Source organism: Hydra vulgaris, chromosome 10 (genome assembly GCF_038396675.1).
Source record: "Hydra vulgaris chromosome 10, alternate assembly HydraT2T_AEP".
Taxonomy (NCBI): domain Eukaryota; kingdom Metazoa; phylum Cnidaria; class Hydrozoa; order Anthoathecata; family Hydridae; genus Hydra; species Hydra vulgaris.
In genome coordinates, this window is record NC_088929.1 from 18,827,455 (window position 1) to 18,841,899 (window position 14,445).

General features: G+C 25.0%; 1 protein-coding gene across 2 annotated transcripts in view; it reads left to right on the forward strand.

The window, feature by feature from the left end:
* Window positions 1-8,507: 8,507 nt before the first annotated feature.
* Window positions 8,508-14,445, forward strand: part of LOC100214226 (putative leucine-rich repeat-containing protein DDB_G0290503) — a 39,995-nt gene continuing 34,057 nt past the window's right edge. For both annotated transcript variants that reach the window (XM_065807409.1, XM_065807408.1), the window contains exon 1: window positions 8,508-8,680. The gene's annotated coding sequence lies outside the window, so the exon portion shown is untranslated. The remainder of the gene's footprint in view (window positions 8,681-14,445) is intronic.

Sequence of the window (14,445 nt, forward strand, 5' to 3'; positions counted from 1 at the left end):
ATAGGACAAAATAGTGTTGTTTGCAAATAAAATTGACTCATAAATATTAGAAACTTTGTTTAAATCATCGATACTGATTTTTGAAAAAGTGATCCTAATTTGGAAGTAAAAACTGCTCTCCAGCAGTTAAAAATTTAAAAAAAGTTAGGTTATACTTTATAGGCTATCGGTAATATTTGCACCTTTGTTTCCTTACTAATTTTTTAAAATCATACTATGGTCATCTGTTTCTAAGACCTTGCTAGTCTAGTACAATATTTTTTTAAACAAAATTATCATAAATAATTTTATTCGTTTTATTGGTAATCATATACTGTTCATTCTTCAGTTACTTTAAAGAAGGTAGAATGGAGATCTATAATTATAGACATTAGAATACGATTCCATCTTAAACTTGAAAAACTGATCTTACATATTCCATCCATTGTACAAGAAAAAATGAATTTTCTGGGCTCAATTCCAATTTCTATACACCAATTTTGTAGCTTGACTGAGGAGATACCACTAATGTGCGTAAGTAATGCTGGATCCGTGCAAAGCAGAATGAAGGGAAGTTTATACTCTTATTTTTTGTTGATTTTTATGTAATATACTTCGGTCAACTTTAGTGCTTTATGTAATAGACTTCGGTCAGCTTTAGGGAGACTTTAGGTCTTTTTTAGTGTTTTAGGGAAAATCTTTTTATTTGTTGAACAATTTATAAAATGAATCATACGTCTGCAAATTTTATTTTTGTTTGAAATAGCTATATTACTAAAAACGTCATCGAAGCCAGGTGATTTATTCCTTTTTAAAGGAAAGACAATTTCATACTCTTTTGGCGTAAGGTCGTTATTGCGTAGCACAATTAAAAATATATTTGAAATCAATTTAGCATGGTTATAATTTTTTAGAAAGACTTGAACCATCATTTGTAAACCATTTGTTTATTATTCTTTTTATTATTACTACTATTATTGTTATTATTGTTATTATTATTATTGTTATTGTTATTATTATTATTATTATTATTATTATTTGTTTTTATTCTTTTCTGATTTGTAATGTAAAATAACAGTCAATACTTTTAATATTTTATGAAGTTGTATAATCATTTATATTTTCTTTCCATTATATCGTGTTTTACCGCCACGACTTTTAAATTACAAATTTGTTTTTGTAAATTGTTTACTGTAATACTTTTTTATAATCTTTCTTAAAAATATTTCTTTTCATTATATGTAATACTGCTTTACAAATTTTTGTTTATTTTTTAAACTATTTATGAGCGCAATATTCATCGATTATATTCAAAGATGTTTTTATCTTAGTTGTTATTAAATTTATTTGAAAACAAAAAGTTGAAGAAATCCAAAACGTTGTTAAAAATATTGAAAGCTATTTTTATATTATTACCCTTAAAAACTTAATTGTCACGTCTTAAATGGTGTTATGGATTTAAAAAAAAAAAAATATGTTTTAACTAAAACTAGAGATTATTAGCCATTAACGTTATTGATAAAGAGAGATGGTCGTAAAAAAACTGTCAAATTTTACGTCTTTACTGGGGTTTTATATCGACAAATGAAAATATTTTTTTGAATTGGCATTATAATTTTTTCTTTTATTTGATACGAAATAATGCTACATCATTATTACTAATAATCAAAACAAGTTTTTAACTATGGCAGGATTGACTAAATGCATTTTCAAAATTTTTACAATAATTGGAAACAAGCTTATTTGTAATTTAGCAAGGGATATAATTTGCTGTGTTGATTCGCTGAACATTGCATGCAATATGTCAACTTCTTCAGAAAGTATTAAGTGTTTTTTATTATAACTGTTTTGCAAATAACCTAAGTTATTTCTCAAATTGATCTCTCCATATTTTTATATAAATTAACATCCATCGGCAACATAAAAGAAAACTACTCATGAACACAACAAAAAACAAAAAATTAAAAGAAAACAATTAAAACTACATCCATCGGCAACATAAAAGAAAACTACACATGAACACTACAGAAATCAAAAAATAAAAAAAATAAAAAATTAAATGAACACAACATAAAAGAAAACTACACGTGAATATAACATAAAAGAAAACTACACATGAACACAACTGAAAACAAAAAATCAAAAAATAAAACAATTAAACGAACGCAACACAAAAAGAAAACTACACATGAACACAACATAAAAGAAAGCTACACATCAACACAACGTAAAAGAAAATTACGCATAAACACAGCAAAACAACACGTTGTATCATTACAACAGAAAATAAATCAAAAAAAAGGAAAATAGAACCACACCACTTTACACCCTTCGAAGCAACCATTCAAATCAAACAACTTATGATGAACATACAGAAGAAGAAACAGACAGTGAAAGAAAATTGAACCCGTCATTTCGAAAAGGACACAATTCCAAAACTTTTAACATTGCTTTTATAAATTTAAATTGAACATTTCTGTATGATTTATGTTTTTGTTTTTTTATAAAAAATAAAACTCACAAAAGTTATGTTTTTTATTTATCTACTGCTATGTTTAGTTTCTTTAGTATCATAGACATTTTTTTGTTGATTTTGAAAAATTTTAATAAATTGGCTTGTGTCCTTTTCGAAATGACAGGTTCAATTAGATAAGCGTTTTTACTAATTTATTATTGCTCTGTTCTTTAAGAACATCGTGCACTCTTTTTAGAATAAACTAACATAATTTAGAAGTTAATTTAGTACAAGTTGTAAATAAAAACACAAGTTAATTAAAAAAAAGGTGAAAACAAGCAGCAAACCATAAGGTCTTGTCATCGCCTAAAATAATCTCAGAATTATGAAGCTTTTTTTTCTCATATGTATTTAAATACTTGAGTTCTTTATATATTTTAACTTAATACAAGAAATTTATATTTTAATGATCAATTTAATGGTACCTAATTTAATTTGTATATCTTATGGTTATGTGTTTGCTTTTTTGAGAGATTTTTGCATTAAAGACTTTTCTAAGATTCTTTTAAACGTACTTGATAACAAGACCTTATAGCCTGCTGCTAGTTTCCGCATCCTTTTTTTAAAATTAACTTGTATGTTTGTTTTTATTTTTTACCTAATATTTCTAAGGTCTTATATAACAGTTTACTTAAATATATAAGAAAAGAATAAAAAAAATATGATTTGGCTAACTAAATTGAGGTTTTTGAGACAAAAATAACAAGAATCTAAAATTGTATTTTTTTGTGAACAAAGTTTGAAATAAAATAAGTGCAACATACGCATGTAGCAAACTATTTAAACATTAGAATAAGGGTTAATTAACAAATATATGAAGTCTAACCACATTTTATGATATTAAAATACAGACTCGACTTTGTAAAAACAGAAACGGTAAACGGAACAAAAACGTTTCGTACATAATGATGTATAAAACGATTTTTACGAAAAAATAAAATGTCTATAAAAAAGATTTTTATAAGTTTTTTAATTTCTTCACCTTGTTAAAGGTCTAACTTTGTGGTGAAAAAAATATATAATAAAAGATAGATAATAAAAAATATATAATTTTTAAAAACTTTTTACAATATAAACTGATCAAAAATATTGTAAACTTAAATTACAATTCTTTTTTTTAAAGATATTGCAAACTTAAATTATGATTAGTTTTCTTCCTTATGTTTGTTACTCTTTTATTTACAACCTGAAAAAAATTAAATTACCAAAATAATTAAAAATCTTTTTACTTAGATTGCTAAAATAGGATTAAAGTTTATTGTTCATTTATTGTATAAACAATAAGTGTCATTATGATATACGGTGAATAGCCCACAAAAAATTATAATCTATTTTTGTTTATTAAACTATTACTTAATTGTCTGACTGTGGACTGTTTTATTTTTAATCTCACTCAACTTAGGTGAGCAGAGTTTGACAGATTATAAATATTATCTTGTTGGTTAAACGTTGAAAAGACTCAATACTCTAGAATATTAAACTCACTTTGAATAAAATCAGAGCTTAAAAAAGTTACGCCAAGCTAAAAGCTCAAATGGATTTTTGTTATTGGTATTCATAATATTACAACAAAAAGTTAGATAAATACTATCTAATTTACATTTTGAGGAGCACTCGGAGCCCTCGGAGTACTCGGATAACGGCTGTTTATTTTTATGTACACTTGAAATAATGTATTTGAAATCGGTAAAGTTTAATTTTAACGGGGGGTAAAAAAAAAGGTAAAGTTCATGGAGCACTTAATTTAATGTCAATCAAATAAAAACAACAATAAAAATCAAGGATTTTGATATATTTTACAAAACTTAAAATAAGTTAAAGTCAACAATAAGTTCATACAATAAATAGGTAGATAACATTAGTTTATTAAAATACTATTAAAAATCAGCAGAAGTAACAGCTTATTATTAAATACAAAAAAAAAATCGTATTACAAAACAAAAATGCAACAAAAAAGACTATCAAAAAAGTAAAAGAACAAACACGAGTGTTAGAATTACTGCAATGTCAACAAAGTAAATCAGATTTTTGAAAAATCGCTAGCGTTAAGACGTTAACATATAACGGAAAAGGAAATTGAAAAAGTAATTCAATACGGTTTTCAAGAAGGTTGATTTAAAAGTTTATCTTCAACTAGTTTAGCGCTGACAAACCCCCTGATATTTGTCTTTTATATTATGGTAAATTTCATTATCATTGATGAAAAGCTCAGGTTAATTCAAACGAGACATTCTGCAAAGTTTTGAAATAATTGCCGACGACAAAGTATATTGATTTTAAAAGCCTTTATTTTATGTCTTAAAGCTTGCCTGCAGACCAACGTGTTTTATTTATTTTACGTAAAGTAGTGTTGTTCAGTTTATAAATGTGGTTGATCTTAAAAATGGATTTAATTGTAAATGGTTAAAAAAATTACTTGTTATGGTACACCATTTAGTATTTTAACGAAGAATTTCTTGTTTCAGAGTTTTAATATTTAATGATTTTACATATGAAATACGGTAACAAAAGCATTTCCTTATTTCAATTTTTATTGAATTTTAAATAGTAATTCATTAAAGTGACAGATAAAATTGCAATATTTCCTCTGATAAAATATTTCTTTTCAAGTCCGAGCGCAAACAAATGACGTAAAGTCCGTGCGGATACAAAAAGGTGTTGAATCTAAGACAAAAACAAAGACAATGTACAAAAGTTAACTTACATGTACAAATATTCTTTCAATGACTATTAAACAAGTATTTATATAACATTAAAGCAAAAATAATAAATAATGTAATAATAATTCATCTAACATAATTTAAATTAATTATATTAATTTTTTAACCGGTTACAAACTTTATTCGGTTAAAAAGCCTCAGCTAAAATCTTAAAGTTAAAAAAAAAATCTTTTTTGGTAAACTTTGTTCAAGTTTACAAAAATAAAATAACCGATCTACTCTGACAAAAAGTGTCATAAACACTTTCAAGTGACAGTACGTAATCTAAAAACTATTTTGCCGTTTCCGAGCAGGTATTTTTATAGTCATCTACTTTTTTTTCTTTAGATTTTAATAAACTATTCCAAACAACACAGCATAAGAATAAGCAAAATTTTATTTTTTATCTTCACGAGTCGATGTGCCTATTAATATACTAAAAGGTCTAATGAAATAACTAATGGAAATTCATGCATATATATACATTCAATGTATATATATATATATATATATATATATATATATATATATATATATATATATATATATATATATATATATATATATATATATATATATATATATATATATATAAAATATGAAATTCTATATTATAAAAATACTAATTTATTGAATAAAAGGAGTGAGATTGTTACTAAGTGGAGACATGGAAATAGATTCTTTCTTTTCCAATATGACACTGGCGATTAAAAAAGATGTTTTTCCATATTACTATTATTACTAATATTATTATTATTATTATTATTATTATTATTACTATTATTATTATTATTTGACGTCAGAACTCATTCCATTGTTTTTTTGAATTTTTTTTTTGTAACAGTTTTTTAATTGTACTTTTGAACGGATTTTTCTTGATTTAAATATATGGCTGATGAGTGCCGATATGAAACTTTAAGTAATACGATAAGTAAACGATATAAAACTTTAAGTAGGGGAAAGTATGCACCCTTGATCCTAAAATCCAGGGGGAAAAAAACTAAACAAAAATTTACGAAAGACAAAATTATAAAACTATTTTAGAGTTTTCTATATTTATGGTTCTAATAAACTTTAAGAAAGTATATATATATATATATATTTTATAGTCGATATTAGTTTTACATAAAATGAAATAATCACAAATAGATCAATAAATAAAAAAAAACGTTTTTTTTTATTATTTATTGATCTATTTGTGATTATTTCACTTTATATTGATGACTCTTAAATTGAAAAAAAAAATTGATTATTATTACATGATCAAAACAACAATATATATATATATATATATATATATATATATATATATATATATATATATATATATATATATATATATATATATATATATATATAGCAAGAGCTTGGAGTACATATTAGTACATATTTGCTGGCTTAAATTTGAAAGCAGTGTTGTTTAATATATATTTAAAGAAGTAAGACACCTCTCCCCCAAAACATAGATCGACGTTTATGTTAAATAACGCGCACGTGCATAGCATTTTGTTCAAAGATCTTTGTTATTAGAAACAACTTCTTAAAATATAATGTCTACATATAAAGAGTGTGGTAATTAATTAATATTCAGATCATATTTTATTTTAAGGAATATTATAGAGAGAATAAACACAGATTCGTGCTTTTTTCAACTAAATAACTTCATTAAACGACATCGAATATTTTTGACATTCAAATTTTAGATTTTGAAGAAAGATGCTAACGATTATTACACGCAATTATTTCAATGTTTTTTTAAAAAGTTTACATTCAGCATTGTTTGCTTAAATGACGGAATAGTTAAATGTGACAGAAAAACATTATCATTTTAAGTTTTCCTGAGTAACCTGGTTTTTTATAATCATTGTAACTAAACACCGCGTTATTGCTACAACACTCATTATTGTCATTGTAGCTACACACTTTATAGTCATTTTTGCTAAACTCATTATTACATGCAAACTAACGTAACTTTCCTTGGAATAAGCGATAAAACTACTTTTGTCTTTAAAGAAAAAATATATAAATATATTTCATTTGTATCTATGCGCATGCGTGTTCATGACATGCATTTTGTTTTATTTTTATAGACATTTTACATTTGCATATCAAATGTTATAAAAAAATGTTTATTAAATTATTTGTTGCGCATTAAAAAATTGTATATATGTATGTATATATATATATATATATATATATATATATATATATATATATATATATATATATATATATATATATATATATATATATATATATATATATATATATATATATATATATATATATATATATATATATGTAATCCTAATTATTAGGTTATAATTATAATCAGATTATTGAATAGTCGTATACCGTAAGTAAAACAAACTTCAAATAATGTCAGTTTGATGGAAAAATTCAAAGATCTACGCCATAAATAGGCACAGCATGTGATCTTACAAAGTGCGAATAACTCTATTGAGCTTGTACTCTTAATAAGAAACGATAAGAAAAGCATCAATAAAATAGCCCTAAAATTTTATTAAAGGTTTTTTTGCATCTTGTTTTTACACTTTATAGATATTAATTCAAAATCTAGTTTGTTTGCTTTTGCGGATTTTTCAGTCATAAATCTTTGATGCTGTTCATTTAATAGATTTTAAAGAAAAATTATTGTAGTAATGTTTTAGTTTGAGTTGTTTTATTCGTTGCAGATAACTCTGTTATTATTGTGTTTTTTTGATGTTGTTGGTACTGTTTTTATACTATTTTTTTTATGTTGTATATTTTTTTTCTAATGTTGTTAAAATTATGTTTATGTTTTTAGTAAATGTTTTTTAGGTAATACTGATATTTTATCAGATAATAAATCAAAATAAATATTTGATTTATAGTTTTATAAATCAAAATAAATAGATAAAATCGGGCTAGTAAAATATCATTTTGCAAAAAAAGACAAAGTAAATTTTGACGTTCAGCTCTATAGATTCTATAAAAATTTATTACTTTTAAATGCACAATACTGAATAATTTTAGTTTGTTTTTTTTCAAAATTTACAATAAGAGCTTTTTGAATACGTTTATAAATAAGTGTTCATTTTTTTTATAAATACCAGAGATTGATATTATATCGTTACTGACTTTATTGATGATGCAGTTTTTTTTTTCTTGTTACTGATGGTGTAGTCAATTTCTTTTTAATACAAATAATGGAGTTAGTATTTTGTTATATCTAATGGTGGAGTTATTTTTGTTTTTATTGTTGCAATAAATTATTCTATTTTTACGTATAACAATTTTTGTTGATATAAATTGAAATGTTTATCTCCGATTAAGCTTTATAAATTTTGTCTAGTATATAGACTTTTAAAAAAAACGATACGAAATAAAAATGTGTTATCAAAAACCCACAGAAAATTTCATAAACGAATGAAACCTTCACATCAAGTACGACAACATTTTGCTGGTTGAAGGAGTCAACTTGGTTGAAGGAGTTAGCTTAAAGGTTAGAAAGATCTTTTAAACTTAGAGTGGCATTATTTTTAGAAAATTGACCAAGTAAAATAGATCTTAAAATAATACATCTGTTAAACGTCAAAAACCTATTTAGAAATATAAACTAATTGAAACTTAGTATAAAACAAACTGGATTAGCTTTCAGACAATAAAGTTTATAATAACAGCTAAAATAAAATTTGCAGTAAAGTAGCGATATAAAGTAACTTATTTAAACACAAAAGGTAACGCAACATCATGTATGTCTATATTTCTGAGAAAACCGACCATAACTTGAATATGACCTTCTATGAAATGGGAAGGGAGTATGACACCCTCCTTACATTCTGCCTTGAAACCGCCCCTCTCTTTCTCTCTCTCTCTCTTAAATATCAAAAAACTTCTAATATCAAAGAATCTTGAGCAACCTTTAAAAATATTAAAAAGCTATTTTTTTTTAAATCCAGTGTTATTTTACTATATAAAGCGCAATTAAGGTTATGAATACATTTTATTATTTAAAACACAAGTAGGGTTGTAGAGACAACTTATTATATAAAATATAATTAAGGTTGTGGAGACATTTTAAATTATGTTCATAGTCAGGTCCATCTTAATTGTTACTAAAATTAAATACTAGATGAATAACTTCTTAAAATAAAATTTAAATAATGAATCAAATTTATAACTTTATTTTTAGTTTTAAAATTAATTCAGCGTGTTCAGCTAATGTTAGAAAATAAAAGTTACACAGAAAAAGTTACTTTTAATGAGAGCCATATTTTTTATTAAATGTAAAAAAAAACGGAGAATATTTCTATCATCATCCGACTTGGCCTTGTAACATTATATGTTCAATCTTTTAACTTCAAGGATATGTCTAACCAAAGGCAAATTCATTTGCATTTTAAAGTGGAGCAAATATTAAACTAAGTTTTTTCTGTAATGTGATGTAAAGCAAGTTTTCTCTTTAAATATGTTTTATAATCTTGTTAACTCTAGATACTGAAGCAGCTACATTTTGTTTTCTTTGCTGCTCCAAATCTTTTGCTATTATTTGCATAACATCCTTTAATGGCGGTGAAGGTTGTACCAGTTAGATGGTGGTAGAACTCTGTAAATGTATTTTAAATTAGCTAAATTTTCAGTTTAAAATTAATATGCGACAGATGAAATCAGTAGTTTCCTTAACTTTTTTGAACATAGTGGTCTCAATTTTTTTTTGTACTTTTTTTAAGTTAACTTAAATATTCTTGATAAGTATTTTGTCCTTAACCTCAAACATCATAGAATTTTATTTTTGAATTTCAAATTGTTTAATTACTTTTTATGAAATTTGTTTACGAATAAATTATTTATGCTATGGAAAAGGTTTCACGAGATATTAAAAAAATTTACTTTACATTTGACTGAGTTGAAAAGTCTACACAAACCAAGCTCTTTTAAAGGTTTTTGCGCTTGTCTTGTAGCGCAAACAAAATATATTTTCTGCATCAGCAAAGTACCTATTTTTTTTGTTAATAAATCTTTTATTTTTTTATTATCAGGTGTCAGAAAGCTTAAGTGAAGATAGCTTAAGCTTCGAAGATGCTTCAAATTTATTTGTGAATTCACAATATATAGCTGTCACTAAATACAGCAGTTTCATTAAATACAGTAGTTTCCACTAGGTACAGTAGTATCTACTAGATACAACAGTTTCCACTATATAAAAAAATACACATTTTCATTAATCTGTATTTAAACTACTAATATTTTTAAGCAAGTAAAAGTTTTTGTTTTTTTTAATAGTAAAAAGGTAATGGCATTAAAATGACATTAAAACCTTGCTTAGTTAAACTGATTTAAGACTTTCTTAACTTAAAGTACAAAAAAAGAAATTTGAACTTTGAAATCTGAACCCTTCCCAATGCCTTTTTATCAAAAATATTATCTCTTATTCACATTTTTTGAACTCTTATTAATTAATTATTCTCTTATTAACATTTATTTAACCATAAAATAAAAAAATAAAAAAGTTAATTATAATTTACAAAATTATGTTTGGTGTCACTCATATAGTTAAAAACTAGTCAAAGGGGACACCTAAAAAATTAAAAAAAATATTATTATCTATTCCAATTATTTAAGTATCAAATATTAAACGACCAAATATAAATTAATTTTAAAATAAGAGAATAGAGAAATAATAAAGATAGTTAACTAAAATAAAAAATGAACAAAATAATGATTAAATTTATTAAACTATTTTTTAAAAGTCATTTAAATTATATATATGAGTCATTTTCTCATTCCGTCAACTCCGTTACTGAAATTTTGTCCTACAGCTATAAAAACGCAATTCTCGTACAAGTAACATAAAAACAGCACCGTGAGTAGTAATACTTATCGTTAATATAAACTAGCATTTTATTGGATATTTCAACTAAAATTAAAAATTTTGTGTGCACAATTGTTAATTAAAAATGTCCACTCCGTAGATGTCCTGCATTTAGGACTATATTGTTATACTCAATAATTTTTTTTCTTTTGTATTAAGGCTAATCGAGGACATAATTTGGTGCTTTAGACATGCTAATATATAGTATTTTAATACATGTATTAATTTACACCTTATCCTGTTGTAGCTCTTGTCAAAAACTTGCTGTCCCCACATTTTTTGTCCACTCCGTTATTACATCCTAAAATAGTCACAGGTTTGTAGTTTTTACTTATTTACTAAATAAAATAATGAAAAAAAGTCCAGTTCTATGGAATTTATTAACATTTAAAGTTATATCGTGCTGCAAGCATTATTTATATAAAAATGAGAGCCTAATTACCTTATTTTTAAAATGATATTCTTATTCGAAGTCTACTCCGTTACGCTTTTTTATTCCGTAAAATTACAAATTTTTATATGGCGTGTTTTAATACTCCTTAAATCTTTTGGACAATATAGCAATAAAAGATTTTAAAGATGTTTTCCAATGAGTAATAATGAGATACTATTGATTATGTATAATTATGTCTACTCCATTACTTTCAACTCCGTGATTTCCTCTTAATAACGGAGTTGACAACAACATAACGGAGCTGACATCAAGAAGATAAAAAAAATCAAAAGCTTTAAACTAAGCTATTTTCTGCATTAAATAAACACGTCAACCATTAGGGACTTACTGCAGCGATAAAATATGATTACCTTGCAGCGTTTAATATGAATACCATATGTACGCTGCGTTCTTTTACTTTCAATTTATTGTAAGAGTAATTTGTTAATATTTTAGTATTAGGATTTCATTTATTGTTTGGTTTTTATTTACATTTGACTCTAATACGTTTGGTTTTTAAAATAAATGTAAATCTTGAAATCGTTGGCATATGCGGCGTGAGCAGATGAAGGTTAAAGTGATATCCGAATTATCAGAAAGAAAAAAACGAATTGTTCGTCGTTGTTGGCGCGTCCAGAAAGCAAAATTTAGAGCTGCAAAAAGAAAGATTAAAACATCGTTATCAGAGTCACCGGAACGCGAGTTGAGTAGGAATAACGAACGCAAACAAAGAGGTAGAGCAAAGGTTGCTTACCAAAAAACAAAGGCTTATAGAAAAATACAAACATTAACGGACGAGTTGGAAACGGCTAATTGTTCAGCCCAAAAATAAAAAAAAGTTGGTTAAGGCTTAAAAGTTTTCTGCTTGGTTTACAAGCAAATTCACATACAACCACTGACAGGTCATTTACTTCTTCTGTAGAAAACGGTTTTCTTACAAATGAAACAAGCAGGATATCAAATTTATTAGCAGGTAATAAAACCCCAAACTCTTCTTTTTCATCAAAAAGTAAAACTCCAAACAACGAATGCCATCGTGGTAATGCATCACTTGATGCTGAAACACAGGATTTGATCAGAGAGTTTCTTACACGTGATGACAATTCTAGAATAACAACTGGAAAGAAACAGACTGTAACAAAAAATAAAGATAAAAAACAAACGTGACTACTACTCGGTTCATTAATAAACCTTTATGAAAAATTTAGCGCGGAATATACGAGAAACAACATTTCATATACAACGTTTATTCGTTATCGACCATTTTTTGTCCGCAAACCGTCGGCTAAAGATAGAGATACATGTCTGTGCAAAAAACACAAGAACATACAATTACTTTGTGATAAACTTATTAACCTGCGTGTTTTGGAAGAAAAAATATTGAAGAAGTAGTAAAACAAGTTTGTTGTAGTACTGATAGAAGAGAATGCATGTTCAGAGAATGTAACATTTGTTTTATGTCTCGTGTTCAATTTCAAGCAAAAGGATTGCTAAAAGATTAAAGTAGTATAGTTTGGTTTCAGTGGGAAAAAGAAAAAATGTAAAGTGTAAAGCGTGGAACACTTAAAGATCTTCAATTAAAATTCTGTGAATCAATTCAAAACGAGCTATGCAAGCATGTTTTTATAATAAGACACCAGTTGAATGTACAAACAATTAAAAGCAACAGTAAATGTGAACAAAGCTGTTATACATTTAGATTTTTCTGAGAACTATGTGTGCAAGAATTTTGCTGCAATTCAATCTTCACATTTTGGAGCAAGTAACAAACAAGCTACATTGCATACAGGAGTAATTTATAAAAAGTAAATAAAAAAATAACTATAAATAGGTTCTGTAAAAATTCTTAAATCTAAGAAGTGAATGATGACAATGATGCACCAAAAATTTCAATCCATCTTTAGTTTTACTTAAGATTGCATCAACCTTTGATCGCTCTACTTTTTATGTTATTTGATTATTAACATTCATAAATGTATTAAATTATATAAATAAAACATTAAAAATTTTTAATGGTTCACCCCCTCTTCCTAAACAGTTAATTTAACACAGTGTTAAGCATTATTATTTAATGCTCTATTTTATACTGTCTATTATAGAACTTTACTATATTATAAACCAATAACTTAACTTGTCGACTTTTCTTTATCTTAGCTAAATATTTAATCTTTAATGTTATTAGAAACGTTAAAGGCAAATTAGGTTCATTCTTTTGTTGTAAAGTCAATTGGATCAGCATGCTTTATTCTTGTTATATTATTAGTTAATAATGTTTTTGCAGCATTTAAAATTATATAGATTTAGTTTTGTACAAACTAAATATAAATAAGACATAACAAATAAAATTGCATAGCTAAAAATAATTTAAAACTAATCCTTATTCAATAAGTAATTGTTTAAAACAATGTTAATCAGAAATTTTACTTTTTCTGTTTGTAAAAACAAAACTAACAAGTTATTTATTCTATTTATAACGCTATAAATCTTTCTTGGATTCCTAAATGAATGAAGTCAATCAAAAGTGTTTTCAACATTTTACATTTAGTTTATATTTTAGTTTTATTATAGTTGTATATATTAGAGAAATTCTGGAGATAATAAACGATTATATTTTAGAGATAATAGATGATGATACTTTAGAGATGATAAAGTATGATATTTTAGAGTTAATAGATGAGGATATTTTAGAGATGATAAAATATGATATTTTAGAGATAATAGATGATGATGTTTTAGAGGTAATAAAGTTTGATGTTTAGAGATAATAAAAGAGGATTTTTAGTGATAATATAAGATTTTTAGAGAAAAAAAAATAAATTTATTTAACTAAATTAAATTTCTCAAAGTATTGGCTCCTCCATATTAAAATCATTGTTTTTAAAGCTGTATTAACTATTAAGTCCTAAATATTTTTTTAACGTTTAATAAACTGAGGCATTTATAATTTTTGTTTCAATATGAT